General features: G+C 38.5%; 1 protein-coding gene across 12 annotated transcripts in view; it reads left to right on the top strand.

The window, feature by feature from the left end:
- ATP13A3 (ATPase 13A3) overlaps positions 1–22,342 on the top strand; it is a 92,894-nt gene that overhangs the window by 8,640 nt on the left and 61,912 nt on the right. For 2 of the 12 annotated variants that reach the window (XM_021935014.2, XM_031663897.1), the window contains exon 3: positions 19,021–19,082. The exons of 9 other annotated variants lie outside the window; for them this stretch is intronic. The gene's annotated coding sequence lies outside the window, so the exon portion shown is untranslated. Of the gene's footprint in view, positions 1–2,845; positions 3,013–19,020; positions 19,083–22,342 lie in introns of all 12 variants that reach the window. One more of the 12 variants, XM_021935012.2, reaches the window with a different exon arrangement.

Genomic DNA, 22,342 nt, shown 5'->3' with positions numbered 1-22,342 from the left:
ATAATTAACCGCTTTTAATCATCAGTGTCTTAGAGCTATATTTAGTGGTTATATTAGTGCAAAATGAATGGGTATGGAGTCGTACCCCTAGAAACAGACTTGTGTTCCTCTGCACTATTCTAACTAAATGAGTAGCGCATACCTAGGTATGTCATGACTATTTTAGATCTATGAGGCAGGAAGTTAGAATTTAAAGAATCTAAGAAATGCAGGGACTTGAAAAATGATTGCAAAATAAAGCCTTTTAAAAGTTTCCTTGCTAAAATGAAAGTGTTTCGATTTGATTCCTTTGAAGGGTGAGTACATCATGAACAGTGCTCTATCTTTGCTTAGAACTCAACCTCTTTACCAAGGCACGTGTATTAATTTTGTTTCACTGGAATATATGTGGCATTCTTTTCGCTAGAGGTTTGTTGCTTTGCTGAATAGACTACAGTTGCCAAAAATCAGTGTGTATGGGCATCTCATCCTGGTTTGCAACCCCCTTTAAGGCAAATCAGTGCTTGGAAGTTGTTTGAAATAGTAAACCTATTATTAATGATTGTTGTAGAACATAACTTTTGCTACTATCTTTGATTTGCATTATCCTACCATTAGATCAGGCAGAGAGTGAAATAGTTAAGTGAGATTTTTGAGCCTTGTTAGAACAACAATGCCTGGCTTTGGTCAGAGGATTGGGTGGTAAAAGTGACACTATTTGGTTGCTTTAAATTTTTTTTTTTGAGATGGCATCTTGCTCTGTTACCCAGGCTGGAGTGCAGTGGTGTGAACTCAGCTCACTGTAACCTCTGCCTCCTGGGTTCAAGTGATTCTCCTGCCACAGCCTCCTAAGTAGCTGGGATTACAGGTATGTGCCACCACACCCAGCTAATTTTTTGTATTTTTAGTAGAAACAGGGTTTCACCATGTTGGCCAGGCTGGTCTCGAACTACTGACTTCCGGTGATCCTCCTGCCTAGGCCTCCCAAAGTGCTGGTATTACAGGCATGAGCCACCGAGCTTGGCGGTTGCTTTAATTTAAAAGTGGTACAGTTAAATACAAAATATTAAGTAGCAGTTGATCTTGAAAGTAAAATTGGCAAGCTTCAAGTTGATGCAGTGTTCAGATTGTTGTAGGAAGGCCCATTTCTCCTTCCTTCCCTCCCCTCTTCTCTTTTCTTTTGCTTCCTTTCTTTCCTTTTCGTTTTTTTCTCTCTGTCTCTTTCTTTCCTTTTTTCTGATGGGGTCTCACTCTGTTACCCAGGCTTGAGTGCAGTGGTACGATCCTGGCTCACTGCAGCCTTACCTCTCAGGCTCAAGTGATCCTCCTGCCAGCCTCCCAAGTAGGTGGCACTACAAGTGCAAGCCACCATGCCCAACTCGTTTTTTAAATTTTTTGTGGAGATGGGTTCTCTCTTTGCTGCTGGGGCTGATGTTGAGCTCTTAGTCTCAAGTGATTCTCCCGTCTTGGCCTCCTAAAGTGCTGAGATTATAGGCATGCGCCACCGTACCTGCCCTAGGGGACATTTTGTTCAGGTCACCTAAGCTTTTTAGAGGGACCTTTGGTAATTAAAATTCTGATTTACAACTGGTTTGAGATAAATAGGATAAATTCCTACATAGGTAGGAAACTAGTTTCATGGAATTTGGAACAAAACTCTGTATACCTGAAGGTCTAAACGGTATCTTATGAGGAGTTTTCTAGATGGTATCTTAGGAGATATTAGAGCTAAAATACTTCTGCTGGTTTCGTTAGATCTTTTTTTTTTTTTTTTTCTGGAGATGGAGTCTTGCTCTGTCACCCAGGCTGTAGTGCAATGGCGTGATCTCAGCTGACAGTACCCCCCGCCTCCCGGGTACAAGCGATTCTCATGCCTCAGCCTCCCGAGTAGCTGGGATTACAGGCACCCACTATCCTGCCCGGCTAATTTTTGTATTTTTAGTAGAGACAGGGTTTTACCATATTGGCCAGGCTGGCCTTGAACTCCTGACCTCAGGTGATTCACCCACCTCGGCCTCCCAAAGTGCTGGAATTACAGGTGTGAGCCACCGCGCCTGGCCTGGTTTAATTAGATCTTGATAGTTACCTCATTTAGGTAATAGCAGTTTCCCATCTATGTCATATGTTAAGTGTGGATTCTTGTGTGGATAAGAAGTGTGTATTGGCAACTATAGCATGTTGTAGTGGAAAGAGCATGGACTTGGAAATCAGACCAGAGTTTGACTTCTGATTTTCTGAACTAGCAGTTCGAGTTTGACCAATGCTAATAGTTATTGAGTGAGCTTACTATATAGTAGGCTCTGAATTAAACACCTTACATGAATTATTTCACTTCAACTCCATTTTATAGATGAGGAAACTGAGGTTCAGAGATGTTATGTTGCCTAGTCACCTACAACTAACCTCATAAACCCAGAGACAGAAACCTTTATGTTAAGCACATTAACATAGAGCTAGGTTTCTGTCTGTCTTCAAAGTCGCTTATACTGTAAGTTGCTTAACTTCTTTCATTTTTTTTTTTTTGTTAACAAAGAAGAATACTGATACCTGAAAGTGTTGAGGATTGGTTGAGACCATGTGTAAAGAAAGGAGCACGCTTCCTGGCACATAATGGTTTCTTTCCTTCTTCCGTTCCATATACTGAATCAGACTATGCTTGCATAACGTGGTGGTTTTGTAACTACTGTGAATATGAGGTTTTAGAATATGAATATGCATTATTCCTAAGATAAATAGTAATCTTAGGAGACAGGCACTAGATCATATTACTATAGATATACACCTACCCAGTGGTCAAACACTTGACAATGAGCAGTGATGGGGACACCCTGTGGAACTTTGTCTTTATTCTGTCTTTTTTTCTCAGTCTGAGTGATGGTGGAAATAAGAACTTCATACTTGTGAATGACAGCAAAGTGGTTTATAATTTCGAAAATCTTGAAGACAGAAATAGGATTTCAAAGTGAGCTTGATAATGTGGTTTATCCAAAGTGGATTCTGTGTGCTGTATATTTGGTGACCTAAACTAACTATGTAAGTATCAAGTGGGAGACCTTATATTTGAATGGATGATAAATGGAATAGGAGTTGGCAGCTTATCACCTATCAAAGAAAACAGTTAAAACAGTTCACAGTTGTGTGCTAAAAGAACGTGATCTAGTGTCTGATACCTGTTAAGATGTCATTTCTGATACATCACCAGAATCTTAGTGATGAAATGTATTCTGAATATACCATATCTCATCTGGATCCAAGAGGTAGCTGATGGGATTTAGCCTTGGTTTTGGAACATAGTTTTTGTGAAAATGAAGCTAATTTGCCTATGGAGAGAGTAAATCTGTAGTCGTCAAAACCATATTGAGTTTTTTTTGAGGTAGGGTCTTACTCTGTCTCCCAGGCTGGAGTGCAGTGGTTCTGTCATGGCTCACTGCAGCCTTGACCTTCTGGGCTCAAGCATTCCTCCCGCCTCAGCTTCCAGGGTAGCTGGGACCCCAGGTGTGCACCAGCACACCCAGCCTTTTTTTTTTTTTTTTTTTGTAGAGGTGGGTTTTCACCACATTGCCCAGGCTGGTCTCAAACTCCTCAACTCAAGCAGTCCGCCTGCCTTGGCCTCCCAGAGTGTTAGGGTTACAGGCATTAATCACTGCAACCCATCCTTTTTTTTTTTTTTTTTTTTTTTCCTAGTGAAAGAGTCTCGCTCTGTCACTCAGGCTAGAGTGTAGTGGCACGATCATGGCGCACTGCAGCCTCAACTTCCTGGCCTCAGGCGACCCACCTGCTGGGACAACAGGTGTGTGCCATCGTGTCTGGCTAATTTAAAAAAATTTTTTTTTTTTTTTTTTAGACAGAGCCTCGTACTGTCGTTCAGGCTGGAGTGCAGTGGCAAGATCTCTGCTCACTGCAACCTCCACCTCCCGGGTTCAAGCGATTCTGCTGCCTCAGCTTCCCGAGTAGCTGGGATTACAGGTGCCCACTACCATGCCTGGCTAATTTTTTGTATCTTTAGTGGAGACAGGGTTTCACCGTGTTGGCCAGTCTGGTCTTGAACTCCTGACCTTGTGATCTGCCCGCCTCAGCCTTCCAGAGTGCTGGGATTACAGGCGTGAGCCACCATGCCCGGCCTTTTAAAAATTTTTTTGTAGAGATGAGTATCTCAGTTTGTTGCCCAAGCTTGTCTCAGAACTCCTGGCCTCAAGCGATCCTCATGCCTCAGCCTCCCAAAGTGTTGGACTTACAGACATGAGGCACCTTGCCCAGCCAAAACCGTGTTCTAATTAACCTGTTATGTTCAGATAGCATGCAAGAAGCAAGGAGATTGTTAGGTTCTTGTTTGAGTTTTGTCGATCATCATATTTTGAGAGTAGAGAAATAAAGAGAGATTCAGATTTCTGGTGCATAATTTTGATTAAGATTTAGGTTTAAAAAAATGAAAAAGTTCTGGGCTCAAACTAATCTGTAGAAAAGTAGATATTTGTAAGGTAGAAGAAGGTCCTGAAGTTAATCAGTTATCACTAGATAACTAGTGATTGTAAAATGAGTTAAAACCATTTGTGTTAGTAGGTGATGCACAGTGACTCGTCCCAGTGCTTTGGGAGGCCAAGGCAGGAGGATGGCTTGAGGGCAGGAGTTTGAGACCAGCCTGAGTGACAAAGCGAGACTTTGTCTTAAAACAGAACCAAAAATAATTTGTATTAGTAAGGTAAAAAATAGAGGTAAAATGAGATGACATGAGTAAATGGTAATTGGAAAAAATGATCACTGTTATGATAGTTTATAAAATGACTTAATGGGCTGGGCGCAGTGGCTCACGCCTGTAATCCCAGCACTTTGGGAGGCCGAGGCGGGCGGTCACAAGGTCAGGAGATCGAGACCACGGTGAAACCCCGTCTCTACTAAAAATACAAAAAATTAGCTGGGCGTGTTGGCGGATGCCTGTAGTCCCAGCTACTCAGGAGGCTGAGGCAGGAGAATGGTGTGAACCCAGGAGGCGGAGCTTGCAGTGAGCCTAGATCGCGCCACTGTACTCCAGCCTGGGCCACAGAGCAAGACTCCATCTCAAAAAAAAAAAAAAAAAAAAAAAAAAAGAAGAAGAAGGGAGAAAAATGGAATAAAGGAGAGAACTGTCCAAATAAATTTCTGACACTGAGGAAAGTTGTTTGAGGATGGGGATTGCTGAAAAGTTTTCATAAAACGATTCTCTAGAGGGAACTATGCCAATACCATATCTGTTAACATCTTAGACCCACAGGGCCGTATTGGAGCCTTTGCTGGAGTCTGAGAGGGTAGAACTTTAACTCGAATAGTAAACGTCAAGACCACGAAATCAATCTGTTAATCAGAATTTTGTCTTTTTTGTTAATTCTTACACTTACTCCCTGTGGATGTTGGTTTTAAATGATCAATTGACACTCAGAGACTAGTTAGATAAGAAATTAAATTTCCAGAAAAAGTGAGTTAACTATGTGAAGTAGAATTTCCTAATTACGTGGTCTGGAAATTGCTGATGTCTATAGAATCTTTCTCAAGTTTTCAGTAAAAATACTTGTAACTGATGTTGGATGGTAAGGTGAAAGATGGTTCTAGCTCAGTGAGTTTTTCTTATTTTTTTCACAAAGGAGTTGAACATTGAAATAAAGAGGTGTGAGACTGGAAAATAATGTGGAGAGATCATGGATTATTTAGATTAGTTCCTTTTTACAGAAGAGGAAAGTGAAGTAAGTGACGGCGTAAAGGATGTGGGGTTAGAACCTCAGATCCTTTCTCTACCTTGGGTATTCCTTTCACCCTTGCTTTAATTTTGTACTCTGTAGTAATGGCACATCTCAAAACTCTTGTATTTTTTTTTTTTCCAGTGAGAGCCAACTTTTAAGGGTTGCCTTTGCTTGCTTGACAGACTTCTTAAAACAAACTATATTTAGTTTGTTTAAAATGAGTCATGGAATTGCTCCCACATATGTGTCTAAGGGTGGCTTCTTTATATTCTTTATAGCATCCCTGTTGCTGTTTTTTTTCCCCCCCTTTTGTGAAAGAGGATGAAATATATTTTAGTTATTTATTTTGATATAAAAGACAAGTGTTTTAGGTCCTGATTTTTTTCTGATTGATCTAAAGAGCTGTATAAAGTGAAACCACCGTTCATGGGGCCTTTGGGCCTAAATTCTCAGATAAAAATCCTATGAAGTCAAAATTACTCTTGGAAAAAGTCTTTTAAAAAGGCACCAGTTTGAAAACTGGTTGGAAACTGAGAGTCTGTCTTTCAATTCCAGCTGCCAGTTTTCCTGTAGTTTTAGAGAGGTCCCTTTTTTGGTGAGCTGGAATCCTTATCAGCTATGTGAGACCTGTTTTGACAGGTGAATGGGTCTTTAGATTGACTGAGCATGGCAGATTTATAGTCTTCATTTCATGCTCACTCTGCGACAGGGATGTAAAGGCAGGCATACTATCATCATTATTTAAATTATTTTTCTCTGTTGCTTCTCCCCAGAGTATAAGTAGTTGAATTGGTTTAATTAAGTGCATATATGATAGGACTCCACAGTGTGAATAATGGAGAAATAACTTAGGTATTTATGAACGTCTGCTATCTCCCTAAGGTTATGCCACAAAAAGATCTAGTATAATTAAAAGGCTAGGTAATAAAGTTGAGAATATTAGGAGATTATTGGTACTTTCTATCATTCTGAGGGGATACTCAACTACTTTGAGTGTTTTTGTTTTGTTTTTTTAAAGAATAAATTTATTCCTTACTACTAGCAAGATCTGCATTGTTTTAAAAGAGCTATATAAATTATTAATGGATTCCACAAAATTTAAAAGTACCTGAATTTAAATATTACTCTGGGGATAGCACAGTAAGAAAATATGAGTGTGTAAAAACATGATGGTGGCTAAAAACTGAACAGTCCTATGTCCTGGGAGAGGGCATGGTGTATTGGATAAAAATGTGGGCTTCAGAGCCGTAGTGATTTTGAATTACAGCTCTGTCACATACCAGTCTTGTAGTCCAGATTAAGTAAGTCACTGAACCTCTGTGAGCTTTTTTATTTGCCAGATAGAGGTGATAAAGGGTACCTTAGAGAATTGTAAGGATACAAGTCTGAGTGAAGGGTAACTTATTATTTGTTAGCTTAGTAACATTGAAGATATTCAAAACAAGTCAGATGTGTGTGGGGGATGTGATTGATGATTGCTTTTTGGTTTTCTGTTAACTGGAACAGCAGGCAATAGTGTCGTATTCAGGCTTTTTATGTCGAAACACTCCGTGATTTTGTATCTTTAGTCGCAGCATCCTCAAAAGCTCAAGATGTTGACCTCATGTATCTCCGATACACATTTTATGCATATTTTAGTTTTTCACTTTGTGTCTCTGGTGTGTTTGCAGTCTGCTTTCTCTCCCATCTTCTGTGTTACTATTACCCGATGTCTCTGTCTCTGACCACATTATAACATTTAAATCTATCTGTAATTATGTTTATTTTATAGGACTTTATATGCCTTATTTTCATTTCAAAATTCTGATTAGTCAAATATTTCTACCTTTTTTTTAAAGAAGACTGAATTATATTTCAACTTTGTGACCTTTAGATTTCTTTAAACATGGAATCCTAGTCACTTGTTCCTTATATGAAGATTTTTCATTCATGTCTAGATCATGCCTTAGCTTCTTAAGCCACCAGTTTTCTAAGCTCATTTACAATTTTCATCTGTAGTTTCCTTGTTTCTCCTTTTTTTAATGTTTATGTTTCTTATTTTCCTAAGCACAAAAGATAGAAACCTACTGAATGCTAATTATAATAAGTAGATTAGTATACTAAGTAAAATGTAAAGTACAACAGGCAAATGACATAATTTTGTCTGTAGCACTTACTTATTTGAAAGACTAGACTAACCTAGCAAACTCTTAGTTGAAATATTTAATGGGTCTTTTTGATATGAAAATGTACTTTTCATAGTTGTCAGCACTGCCTTAGAGTTAGTTGAAGAATAATTTTAAGCTAACCCATGGTTTTCTGTTCAGTGTTTGGTGAAAAGAATAGAATAAGCTCCTTAATTTAGTCAGATTCAGAAGCATCTTAAAGAGTACCCCCTCCCCCAATCCTTTCTCATCTCTGGTGCAGCCCATAGTGAATCACCATTCTTCATGTTCCCTAAATAGTTGTGGCAATGATAAGTTATTGTACTGCATAAGAGTTGTGATTTTATAGGTAGCAAGGAATGGGGCTTGGTTAGGGCCTCTTGGTTACGCCCTTAGGACTGAGTTGGTACATCTAACTATTCAATAGTGTTTTAGTTCCTGTACATGTCAAACACAGGGCTGGATGCTGGGGAGACATCGGTGAATGAGTTTGCTCTGTCACACATACACACTCCAGCAGGCGAACACTGTGCTGTTGCACTGCACAAGTCCAGAGGATACCATTCATGTTGTATTCTTTAGGAATGTGGCTCCTTGGCCTGGCCTAGGATCTCTTTCAGGTGAGAAAAGTTCAGAATCTCCATCACCTACAAGATAATCTCTATTGTTTATCATGTCTAACAAGACCCTTCATTATAATCTGATCCTGTCCTGTCTTTCTAAACTTCCATTTGTAATTATTCCTCAAAGGCCATCACCCTGTGCACCAGTCAGTTTAAATAACTTGTGTTCCTGGCATTTTTTAGGGTCTCTCACTATTGTACTTCTGCATATGGCAGTTCCCCTGCTGGGGTTTCATCTCTCTATGTTTTCCCCTCATATTTTCCCTCTTACTGCTTGTTTGCTTGATCAGCTTTACATCCTTCAGGTCTTAGATCAAGGGATAGTTTTTTTCTGAAGTCTTTTCTGTTCTTGGTTCTCCTCTCTTTCTCCCTGCTGCCATTGCTCACCATTTTGTTTGATATTTGTTTGCTTACTTATTTGTCTAGCCTACTAGATGTGATTCCTTAAGGTTGGAAATTTAATCTTGTAACCTCCAGCATTTAGACCCCTAGTTGGTACATGGAAGGCGATACCGTTCTAACAAGTGACTTTTATGAAATCAAATTGGCAATAAACCAGAATGATTATTGCTAGAAATGCTAATTTGATATTTACAGAGTTATTTGAAATATTGGGATACTTGACAACATCTTGGTTTTCTGATTTCATTTACCATTTTCTAGTCAAGCAGTTGTTGGGGTTAGATTTCAGGGAACTGCTTGGCTAGAGTGAAGACACTGTTTTAAGTTCATTGGTGAACATGTTGGTGAGAACTTTCTGTCTGCTGAGGAATTAACCATAAGTGGTCTTAAACTAAAACAAATACACAGAGGTATTCAACCCAAGAAAATGGATGATGTGTAGGATTGTAGCGCAGGCCCAGCTCTGTCTCTACCTGTGGCGCTCACTGCAGCGAATCTGCAGGAATGAATGAAGTGAAGTGGAAACCCTTCTGGGAGGCCCAGTCAGGAAGAGACTCCTAGACTCTTCTGGGCCAGCCTTTCTGTGCGATAGAGTGTCCACTCCCCATATTCTCTGCATACTTCTTGTAAAATTTTGTTTCTTAGCGATCCGTCTTAGGTTAACAGCTATGAGAAGCTGTCACTAACTTATGTATTAACTTCTGAACAGAAGGATCCTGGTTAAGAGGGTTGATCTGAAGAACATAGTGCTGTGGTGGAGGTTGTGTAGAGTTCCATGAGATCACTAAGGGACCTGGGAACACAGGATATTGGGAGAACTGGGAAAGGGGAATAGGGATGAGATGTGGGAGCATGCCAAAGACAAAATTACTTTGTTGTCAAATTTTGCCCGGAAAAAGAAGAGGGATTCCACCCCTACTTTGCCCAGTCTTGCCCCGTCTCCTTTATTCAGCTGCACTGCTGGATGCTTGCCTGGTTCCCAGCCTTTGAGGTTTTTAGTCTGTAAGTTCAATATTGTTGGACAAGTGCTCTGATACCTGCAGAGGTGGGAGAAAGGTGGGGGCAGTCCTCTGCTAGGAGGTGGAAGGGACAATCAAAGCTTAGTAGCCTGAGCTGGTCCTGGAAGAGCAAGTAGGAGCTCTTTAGCCAGACTAAGAGAAGGGCATTCTTGGCAGAAGGAATATTCTATATAAAGAATTGGAGTCAGGGAACAGTAGGGCTCTTTGAAGAGTTACAGATTGTGTTCTAAATGAATGACATGTAAGGTTTGTAAGGGGCGAATGATAACCATTGATGAATGGCAGATGGTGTTGACAACTAGGCAGGGCCAGAGTCTGTAGGATCCTACATGTCTTGCAATCAGTTTTGACTTTGACCTTGAAACCCAGTTGGGTCTCCCTTCCACCCCAGTTCCTCATGGTAGGGAAATACATCATGTTGTGTGTTGTAAGACTTCAAAACCTTACTAGTGAGAGGCCTGCTTAATATTGTTTAATCTAGTTCAACTTAATTTTTTTGAACAAACAAAAAACTTAGTTTAAAGGTACTCTTTTAGCAGTTTAGGAATTGCTACTACAGACATACTCTTTTAGCAGTTTGGGAATTGCTACTACAGACGTACTCTTTTAGCAGTTTGGGAATTGCTACTACAGACATACTCTTTTAGCAGTTTAGGAATTGCTACTACAGACGTACTCTTTTAGTAGTTTGGGAATTGCTACTACAGACAATGGGAAGCTACTGAAATTTTACGGAGAGAGAGAAATGGTTGTATCTGGCTGCATACAGACTTGAATGAGGGAGATGAGGGCTCAGGACCTGAATCAAGGCAAAGCCGATGGAGATAGGCATGGTGAGGTGGATTTGAGAAGGGTAGTCATGATAAGATGAGTGGCCAGTTGGATATAGAAGGTGTGAGATAGGAAGAGTTCAAAGGTGACTTCTAAATTCCTGGCTTGGCTTTTTAGGCAAATCATGCTTATTAAAGGAGTAGGGGGAATTGGTGGTGGCTGGGTGGTGGGGCAGATTTTTTGGAAGAAAGAGAAAATGAACCTTTGGAATTTGAGCTGTCTGCTAACATGTAGTTGAATCTGTGGGTCTGAAGCACATGAGAGATCAGTGCTGAAAATGTGAATTGGTAGTTGCCATCGAGATGGTCCAGTAGTGCCGCCTCGATGAGATTGTTACAGAGAGAAGAGCCTGAGGAATATTAATAATTAAGAAGTGGGCAGAGGAGATGGAGGCTTGGTAACCTGGCTACCCGCCCAGCAACCCAGGCTAGTGTAATGTGAACTGCAGCACAGCAGAGTTGTAGGAGGTAAAATGGGCATTTGTGGGCTGTCTTAGGAACCTAGACACTATTTTCCTTATGGAGAAATGTATTTCAAGTACATTTGGAGCAAGAATTGGTTTTTAAATGAATTTTGTCCTTTGAAAGATAGTGCTGCCTACATGTCATTCGTTGATTTGTTGGTGAGGCTTTTTCATGTAAAGTCACCCCATGCTTGACTTTCTGGGGAAAATGAAAAATACTAATCTTGATTAAGTAAAGATGATTTTTTCCTGGTTTTGAAAGACAGTATTCTGGTAAGTAGATACATAATGCCCATAAAAGTGTTGTGTAAACTAAATATTCCCGTACAGATGTCACTATTATGGTTGTTATAGTACCTAAATACATTGATTGTGGGGGGGAGGTGTGTGTGTGTATGTGTATGTGTTTTAAATCCTGAATAGTGGCATACAGGACGATTATAAGAGGTTAGAAAGTTAACATTTTTCTGATGGTTGTACCATGAATAAGGTAATTAACTTCTTCAATAGTAACTTATATTAGTGTATTTTTGAAATATTTGTTTGATGTAAATGTTATGGGCTTTGTATTGTCTGTGCTGAGCTAGCATGGGTGGGTTTCAGATTAGACAAAGGACTCAAGTAGAAAAACCCAAATTCGTGTAACTTAAAGTTGACCCAAGTACCTATGAGTTACAGTTATAGATTTGCAGGATTGTACTTTTTGTACAGAATAACTTCCTAGTGATTTTGTGCTTCTTTGTGGTTGGATTTTCAAATCAGAATCTGAAAGAGTGAAATATGAGTCATTCCGTAGTGTAGATCATGAGGAAAACTAATTTTGCTTTGTTTCAAATTGTAGAGTAATTCTGAAGTGAACCATACAGAAGTAATGAAAAAAATTATTTTTGGATTTGCTATTAATAAGAAAAAACAAACTTTTCTGAGGTTTATATGTATCTCTTTAACACACTGAAGACTTGGAAGTATAACCTCTGGAAAATTTTCTTCTACTCTTCTTTTTTTCTTCTCTACTCTTCCCTATTCCTATACTATTCCCTAGCCTCCCCTTTTTCTCATCCTATCTTTTCCTCTCCACTGTGCTGCATCAGCTTCTTTCTATGCGGAATGTTACTTTTTGTTTTATTATGCAACTACAGTGTAATCTTTTCAAATACTTTCATTAGTAATTTAAACTCAACATAGTCTTAGCAACAGTGCACATTACTTAGCTGAAGTGGTCACAGTCTGAGCAGTGTGGCCAGTTTGAAGCATGACTGTACAGTGAGCACTGCATCACAGCAGTCACTCGCTGGCAGCAGCTGTAAGCTTTCATCTCAGTGGTGTCTTGATTTCAGCTATATGGTAAAATGAGAATTCATGAATGTTTAAATTTCAAAGACCGTCTTTAAATTGATGACTGAAATGTCAACAGTTACTTGAGATTTTCATTAATAGCATTACAGTTTCAAATGAATAGTTGTTAATTTGCATTATAATGGAATACATACATAAATTTACATATTACTCAACAAAACCCTTTACCTTAACTCTGAACTTAAAAGTATAATTTTTAGTTTGGGGGAATTAGGCTCATTTATCCCTTTGGTTTGTTTACACAAGCTGTTAATGAAACTCTTGATTTGTCAGTTCCTATTATATTAAATACCCATGTCACACAATTTCTTTTCTGCTTATTTTAACATACTCCGATTTCCAGCTGCTTAGGAGGCCAAGGTGGGAGGATCCCTTGAGCCCAGGTGTTGGAGACCAGCCTGGCAAGATGAAGAGACCTCATCTTTATGGGGGAATTGGGGGAATTAATTAGGCCCGCAGCCCCTTCCTGCTCAAGGGAACATCCCTTGAGCTCAGGAGTCGAGGTTGTGGTCAGCTGTAACGGTGCCACTGTCTTCCAACCTGGGTGACAGAGTGAGACCCCATCTCTTAAAACCCAAAAAACTCTTTTATTTGTTCTAGTGTGTTTGCTTTAAATATGTACTATCACCCCCTAAAGGAAAGAAAGCACAAAACTTTTATACTCTACTTCGTAAGTCTAAAGATGCAGAGGAATTTGAAGAAACTGTTAATGGTACCCTCTGCCTTGCAATATGAGATGATGTTAACAATTTGGTGTATATCTTACACCTTTCTCTTTGGTCTTTTAAAAACACATATCCACAGAGTTATTTGGTTGCTATAAAAATAGTGTATTAGACATACTCCTTTTTTCCTGTTTTTATATATTATGTAGATCTATCTTGGTCTCTACACATAGATTTAACTCATTCTCCTTAATTCCATAAATTATTCATCTGTTCTTCTATTCATGGACGTTCAGGTAGGTTCTAGGTTTTTTCCACCTGCTGCAAACAGTGTGCAGTATATATGTTTTGTACCTATGTACCTATATATATATGTCATAGATTTTAAAAACTGGGATTGTTGGATCAAAGTATATAGGTTTTAAATTTAAATATCTTCTGAGATCAGATGAGACTGGCACGTTCAGAGTGATATGGCCGTAGACAAAATTTAAATGTCTTGTCAATTGGTTTTTTAAAAAGATAGTACAGATTCACTCCTAAGACCAATATATAAGGTTGCTCCTTGTCAGGTTTTTTTTTTCCCCCCCCACCGGTTTAATGGGCAAATAATGTCTTACAACTTAATTTTGCACTTTAAATACATTGTCTTGTTCTGTAATAGGTTCATTTGCTCTTTGTTACTGTTTTCTCCCTTGCTTTACAACTTTAGGAAAGATCCCTAAATTCTAATTTTTTTAGACTAGAATGTAAAGGGAATGTTAATATAGCTGCCTCTGTCCTCCCCATTATCATTTGTTTTGTGTTTTCTTGCGTATCTTAATTTTTTGTTGAGACACGTGAATGCAGGGCATCTTTTACAAAGGCAGTTCCTGCTTTCCATGCCACGATCTCCGCTGGTACTAAAATAAAAAAATTCTCATTAAAATTTCTACTTTCATTTTAGATTCAGGGAATACCTGTACAGGTTTGTTACATGGATGATATTGTGTGATGCCAAGGTTTGGGGTATCATTAATCCCATCAACCAGGTAGTAAGCAGAGTACCCAATAGGCACCCTAGCCCCACCCCTTCCTTTATCTAGTCGTCACCAGTGTCCATTCTTCCCCATCTTTATGTCCATGTATATCCAATGTTTAGATCCCACTTATAAGTGAGAACATGTAGTATTTGGTTTTGTGTTTCTGCATTAATTCGAATGCTTAAGATAATGGCCTCCAGCTGCATCCGTGTTGCTGCAAAGGACATAATTTTATTTTTTTTTATGGCTGCATAGTATTCCATAGTGTATATGTGCCACATTTTCTTTAGGCAATTCACTGTTGATGAACACCTAGGTTGATTCCATGTTTTTGCTATTGTGAATAGTGCTGTGATGAACATATAAGTGCATGTGTCTTTTGTAGAACGATTTATTTTCCTTTGGATATATACCTAGTAATGGGATTGCTGGGTCGAATAGTAGTTCTATTTTTAGTTCTTTGAGATAATTTCTCATCTTTAATCATTCTTGATCACTTCGGATAACTGCAACAGTTCTGTTTATTAAGTCTTGTAACTCAGCCTTTTTTCCTTCCTAATGTTGGAACATCCCCTAGTGGTGAAAGAGTGTACCAGCAGGCCATATACAAAGGTGTAGCTCAAAACCTTTCTGGTTGATATTTATTGTAGAAATTATTCCACCTGCCTTGTTTTACTGAAGAAGTTGAGACCAGCGTGAAGGAACTTGCATCATAGTTCATAGTTCATGTTGAGTTAATTGTTATTTAAGGAAAAGTTAAGGTTGTGTGGTTTTTTTTGTTTTTTTTGTTTTTGTTGTTTTTTTTTTTTGGCTACTGTGCAACAAAACTTTTATTAACATTTTGAGCAGGTTCAGCTATCACTGAAACTGGTCATTTCTAAATTTAAATTGGGACAAATGGCTATGGTGCAGAGTTAATGCCGTTATTGGACACTGCGAATAGGAGACTGAAGAACTGACAGCCATGTCTCAGGTGGAGTCCAGGTGCAGAGTTGACTCTGGATGTTGTAATCAGAAAGAGTGTGATCTTCCAGCTGGTTGCCTGCAGAAATGCGCCTCTTCTGGTCAGGGGCATACTTTCTGTACCCTGAATCTTGGCCTTTACATTCTCAGTGGTGTCACTGGGCTCCTCCTCCAGGGTGATGGTCAGGGTCTTCACAAAGATTTGCATTTTGACCTGTTAGTGAATTCAGAGATACTGCAAATTGCAAGTCACCGCCACTGTTGCTCGACGAAGCCAGCCACTGAATCTAAAGTTGACCCTTGTTTTGTGCTCTTTTCATTTATTTTTGTTTGTTTTGGGGATGAAGTTGTAAATCCTGCTGTTATAATGTAGTAAAGAACCTGGCACAAGATGCACACTTAATTCTTAGGGGAATTAGTTTGATAAAAATAATTGAGGGCTGGGTGTGGTGGCTCACGCCTGTAATCCCAGCACTTTGGGAGGCCGAGGTGGGCAGATTGCTTGAGTCCAGGAGTTTGAGACCATCCTGGGCAACATAGTGAAATCCCATCTCTATAAAAACACAACAAATTGGCTGGGCATGATGGTACACACCTGTGGTCCCAGCTGCTCAGGAGGCTGAGGCAATGGGATTGCTTGAGCCCGGAAGGTGGAGTTGCAGTCAGCTAAGGCTGTGCCACTGCATTCCAGCCTGGGAGACAGAGCAAGATGCTGTCTCAAGTTTTTTTTGTTTTTGTTTTTTAATTTGCTGTTACTTAAACGCTGTATTATGGGCACATGCTTTTTCAGCTGGGCCAAAATGTAGAGGAGGTAGAACTAAATCTAATTAATTCAATCAACTATTCAGTTTTCCTTCTAGAAGGCATTCAAAAGGCACTGATGTCTCTTCCTCGCTCCCACCCAGCCCAGAGGTAGCTATTGTTACCAATTTATTGATGTATTCGCCTTTTTGATTATCTCAGGGGTAGGTGCCAGTTTTCTCTCTAAGCCATTTTGCTTCTGCCAGTTTTGAATATTCAGTCTAGGACTTATCACTGCTTCCTATTGCCTGCTGCAGCATTTTTCATCATAGATAGTAGTAATGTTTTGAAATCTATCTAGCAATCATAAGAGTCTTATAATTCTTAACCTTGAATATGGAATTTTAAAGTTACAGACTTGAGAACAATTTAGGGGAAAGTATGAAAGTTTTAAGAACACAGTAGTAGCTTGAATAATTGAAATAGAAAATCTCTCAATGATGTAAGTGGACATTTTGAGAATGCAAACTGTTTTATTACATTGCATATAAATGATATTTTGCATATTTTCTTATTTTATAAAGAGAGAGTAAAATGCACGTATCATTTGTCAGTCCAAAGGTAACTTCCCCCTTTTTGCCAAATATTATACAATTAGACAAAACTCTGTGGGATTTCTCTGAATGAAAGAGTTGATTTTGTTTTTTAAATAGTGTATATAAAGAAGTAATAAAGTACCTATCCTGGAATGAATGGTATAGTGTAGGCTAAACTCTTCTTTGTATTGATCCTAGTATAGGTAATTAGGTTATCTTTCCTAATTATAACTTATTTTGTTATAGCTATCACATTGTTTTGTAACATACAAAAAAGTATAATTATACAAAGACTCCACTTTACAAATGTAAATACAGTCTTGGTTTGGTGTATATTGGATACAATGGTCTTCCTTAAGCCTAAACACAGAAACAAAAGCATATTATAAGAGAAAGTCCAAGATGGGAAGTGATAAAGTGGGTATTGAGTAGAGCTTTGTTAAAATTTAGCTGGTATCCTTGTAAAATTTCCACGTATTCATTAAATTAGATTATGTCATTCTTATTTTTAGGAGCTGACTTGAAGTTTTAAGTTTTGCCCTCATAAAGAATTGTCACAATTTGGTTTTATAGTTGGATGATTCTGATTTTTGAAAAATTCTTTTTATATATATTTGTATAGGTATTAAAATTGAAATTGTTTAGTGAGTAGAGTTAGGGCTTTAAACGTATTGGGGCATATTTTATTTCAACAGCAAAAAGTAGAACTGATTTTGAACTGTACAAGGTTATCTTCTCAGTTGCTATAAATTTTACAAGTTTGAAAATAAAATAATATTTAGAATGCTAGCTGTGCTGTTTATATTTCAAGATCATTAAAGCACTCTTGGCTTGTGTGATCTTTAAAGATGGGTTTATCAAATCTTTATTTAACATTGGTAGGTATGTTTAATTCTCAGAAAAAAGATCTAGGACTACAAAACAAAGCAGGATAATTCTTTCTCTCATTCAGCAGTACAAGGTGTCACAGAAGTCTCAGTGAAGTTTTAATTTTTAAAACTCCAGAATTATATATGTTATAAACTTAAACACCGTTGAGAAAGTCAGTTACTTGAATTTCTTTTATACTTATTTTTGTGATTTTTTTTTTTTTTTTTTTTTTTTTTTTTGAGACAGAGTCTCACTCTGTTCCCCAGGCTGGAGTGCAGTGGTGTGATCTCTGCTCATTGCAACCCTCCGCCTCCCAGGTTCAAGCAGTTCTTTTGCCTCAGCCTCCCTAAGAACTAGGATTACAGATGTGCACCACCACGCCTGGCTGATTTTTTTTATTTTTAGTAGACATGGGTTTCACTATGTTGACCAGACTGGTCTCGAACTTCTGGCCTCATGTGATCCTCCTGCCTTGGCCTCTCAAAGTGCTGGGATTATAGGCGTGAGCCACTGCACCCAGCTGTGAATTTTGAATAATGCATTTTTTTGGTGTGTGTGTGTGTGATGAAGTCTTGCCCTGTCATGCTGGCTGGAGTGCAGTGGTGCAGTCTTGGCTCACTGCAACCTCCACCTTCCAGGTTCAAACAGTTCTCCTGCCTCAGCCTCCTGAGCTACCTTGCCTGGCTCGTTTTTGTATTTTTAGTAGAGATGGGGTTTCACCACGTTGGCCACGCTGGTCTCAAACTCCTGACCTCAGGCATTCCGCCCGCCTGGGTGAATAATGCGTTTTTAATTTTAGTTTTTTACTTCAGTACTGCTGAAGATGGCAAATACTGACTGAAGGAAAAAATTAAGTTAAAAATGTGTTACTCAGAATTGCTTTGCTTGAACTTTTACTTGATTACAGGTCATTCTTTAAATCACTTTGTGAAATTACCTACTTTGGAATTGTAAGCACATACATAGACTATCCTTAAAAAAATTCAACACTGTCCACCCTCACTATTATAATATTGTTACAGCTCATGAGAAACTCAGGTTTGAAGCAAAGATGTCTTTGAGATTTGGAGATTTCTGTGTCTGAAAACAACTCATCTTGTTTTAAGGAAAGAAATCTGACTAACTTTTGGCATAGTATAGGATAAATATTATACTTTAATTGTTTGTAGTAATTACATAATGTGAAAAAATAAGTAAACTTTCAAAAATTAACGTATTTAATTTAGTGAGATTTTTTTCCAGTAGCTTCACTTAGTCCCATACTGCTTTTTTTTTTTTTTTTTTTTTAAGACTCGCACAGCAAATCAAGTTTATTATAAATTCAAGGAAGGGTTTGGTTAAGCACAATAGCCTATAAGCTCCTTGCTATTCAGATAACATCAAGACTCAGGCATGCACTGTGGAATGGGAACTTCGGTGAGCTAACTAGCTAGGATTCATTCAAATAATAGGAGCTCGACCCGTGACAGATGGCAGAAGGGCACATCTTCTGAAAACTTACTAAAAATTGGTGAATTACAGAATTCTAAATTTTAATATCTTTATCATTCTGAAAGCAGTTCAAACAGAACCAAAACAGAAATATTTGGCATAAAATTGTAAATTTTTGTGCTTAGTTTTATTTTTATTCTTAAGAGCCAGCTTCTGAAAGCCGCCTAATGTCAGGAATTGGGAAGAGTGACGACACAGTGCTATTGGTGAGAAAATCCTTAAGTTTTTTTTCTCTGACGTAGAATTTGACTTGATTAAAACCATGGCTCCAGCAGTCCGCAGAAGTTACACTTCTGTAAGTGTATCAGTTTGGGTTTATCAGTTTGGTATTCGTGCTTCAAATGTCTAATTAGATATATAGTAGAATTGTATTTAATATATATTTTTATCTTGATAAGCAGTGTATTTTAAATATGTTTATGTGCTTTTTTTTATCCTCTTGGAGTCATTGAAATAATCAGGGCTTTTACTTATGTACATTTAAAATTTAAATATGTTTATAACATACATATGTTATAAATGTAAGAGCTGTTGGAATTGGCACATTAGAGTTGACTAAAAGTTTATGTGAAAAGTGAATTCTTGGGTAATTTCCTTTGAAGTATATAATGTACTCAAAGTGAATATATTAATTGGAGGTTTTTAGAGCAACTTTTTATTTGAATTATTTATTTTTAGCACTTTGGTAAAATTTGCTAAGACTTAATTTGCTTTAAAAACCAACTACATTTTAGAGAAATTACACTCATAAAAAGAGTAATGATGTAATATGGTTAAAAAATTGTATTTTTAAAAGTATGAAAATAGGTTGCTACAGGCAGTGAACTATCAATAATAAGCCCATTTAAAACTAATTGGAATAGTTCTTTCTGTGGTCTAACTGTAGAAGATGAAGTGAAAAATAATTATGCTGAACTAAGGTGAACGAACTCTTTCTGTAGGTATTTGGAGAAAAAATTTTAAATTTAAGTACATGGGCTTAGTGAAAACGTTGGATTTTAACAGCAGTTCCTTTCTAAAGTTATAAAACATACTTATTCATCTATTTATGCGTACATTCTACATTGAAAAATTTGGATTTACAGGAGTGGGAAGTCTATAGGTTTTTGGGAAATTGATAGACAAGGGTGGAGAAGAGTAAGATTCAAAAACCGACAGAAGTTTGGTGAATTGAGTTTATGGTTAATACCTGGTACACAGTAGACTGAGTCAGTGGACTTTGGACCCCTAGAGGCAGAGTCCTCAATATTTGTGGCCCTCTCTGCCAGAAATAAATGTCTTCTGAAAATTTTCTTCTATCTAAAAGCTTCAGATGGGTGGATATTAATTTTTAAATTTTTAATTTTTTTAGCAATGGAGTCTCACTGTTCTGCCCAGGCTGGACTCAAACTCTTGGGCTCAAGTGGTTCTCTCATTTCAGCCTCCTGAGTAGTTGAGACTATAGGCATACACCACTGCACCCAGCTGTTTAATTTATTTTTTGAAAAGCTTTTCTATTATCAACAATTTCTACACATTAAAAAGTAGAAAGACTAGTATAATGGACTCCCATGTACCCATTCACTCAGCTTTTAACTTAGCTTTAGCAGTTATCAAACTCACGGCCATCCCCTGGTCAATAAAGATGGGTTTTTTAATTTAACAATTTTTAATTTTGAAGTAACTTTAAACCTACAAAAAAGTTGGTGTATCAGTGTCAGGTTGCTTCTTAAGTTCCTTGATTAGCCTTCTGATACTTGCATAGTCTGTTGTGGTATATCTGCTTATTACTGATATTGGTAATTTGCACCTCTCCCTCCCCATTTTCTTTCATTTTGATGAGTCTAGGTAGCAGTTAACAATTTTATGGATTTCAGAGAACCAGCCTTTTTGGTTTCAGTGACATTTCCTCTATCTTTCTGTTTTTTTATTTTATTTACTTTTTTCTCTGAATTTTATTTCCCTATAGCAGTTATTCTGGGAGTAATTTGCTATTCTTTCTCTGCTTTTCTTAAGGTGGAAGCTGAGGTCATGACCTTTCTTCTCTCAGAGACTGGAATTTAGTGCTGTAAATTTTTTTCTAAGTACTGTTTTTGTGGCATCTTACACATTTCAGTATATCATTTTTATTCAGTTCAGAATACTTTGTATTTTCCACTTTGACGACTTTGACCCATTGGTGTTTTAAAAGTTTGTAATTTTTTTTTTTGAGACGGAGCGTCACTCTGTTGCCCAGGCTGGAGTGCAGTGGCGCGATCTTGGCTCACTGCAGCCTCCTCCTCTGGGATTCAGGCAATTCTTCTGCCTCACCCTCCCGAGTAGCTGGGACTACAGGCGTGCACCACCATGCCTGGCTAGTTGTTTTTTTGTTGTTGTTGTATTTTTAGTAGAGATGAGGTTTCACCATGTTGGCCAGGCTGGTCTCGAACTTTTGGCCTCAGGTGATCTGCCTGCCCCAGCCTCCCAAAGAGATGGGATTACGGATGTGAGCCTGCGCTTAGCCTTATTTACTTGAAAACAGTTGTATTATTTCAGGTCCTAGGTTTACGCTTTGTTAGGCAGTACCAGAGCAGTTTTTATTTGAGGCAAAATTTATCCCACTAACTAAAGCAAAAATCTGAATACCCTTCCTGATTCCTTGTGGCTAATGGGGTTTTCCACTGTGGTTGGTAAAAATGGATATGATTCCCAGCCTTTTGTGAGCCCTGGTGGTTTAATCCCCTGAATCATTTTGGGTGGTTCTCTCCCTGGCCTTCGGTAGTTTCTTCACACACAAGTGCTGAGCAGTGCGCAGCTGAAGGCTTGAGGGAGTCCGTCTTGCAGATCAGTTGTCTTCCTAGTGGGCCAGACTCTCTTCTGGTGATCTCATCAGCAAACCTCATTGCTTTGGTGCTGCCCAGACTTCCGGTTTTGTCACCCACACTCAGAGAAACTGCTGGGCTCCCTCGGAGCGACCTGTCCTCCCTCTTTGTGTGACCCGTGAAGTGTTTTCCGTCAGTAAAGTAGGACGGTTGTAGGGCTTGCCTAGTTTGTTTTTTGATGTCTCAGTTATCAGTTTTCTTCATTGCCTGATGTACAGTTCCTCGAAAACAATTACATGATTTGTTGTTGCTTTAGGGCAGGAGGGCAAGGATGATCCCTTTTGTTTCAACTTGGTTGGAAGCAGAAGTCTCCATATGAGAATGCGAAGTAAGCCCTTCCCTGAGGAAGCAATTTTAGGTGGTGGTGATTGGAACTGGAGATCAGAATTGGTTATCAAAAACGACCCCATGGGATGTGGTGCCTCATTCCTGCAATCTCAGCATTTTGGGAGGCTGAGGTGGGAGGATTGCCTGAGCCCAGGAGTTCTAAACCAGCCTGAGCAACATAGTGAGACCTTGTCTCTATTTAAAGAAAACAAACAAACCCAAACCCAAACTGACCCTGGTGACTGCTGAGTGATGACTGCAAGATTCACTTTTGAGCCTTAAGAAGAATCACAGACTAA

Source organism: Papio anubis, chromosome 2, assembly GCF_008728515.1.
Source record: "Papio anubis isolate 15944 chromosome 2, Panubis1.0, whole genome shotgun sequence".
Lineage (NCBI taxonomy): Eukaryota > Metazoa > Chordata > Mammalia > Primates > Cercopithecidae > Papio > Papio anubis.
This window is presented reverse-complemented; position numbering and strand designations above follow the sequence as displayed.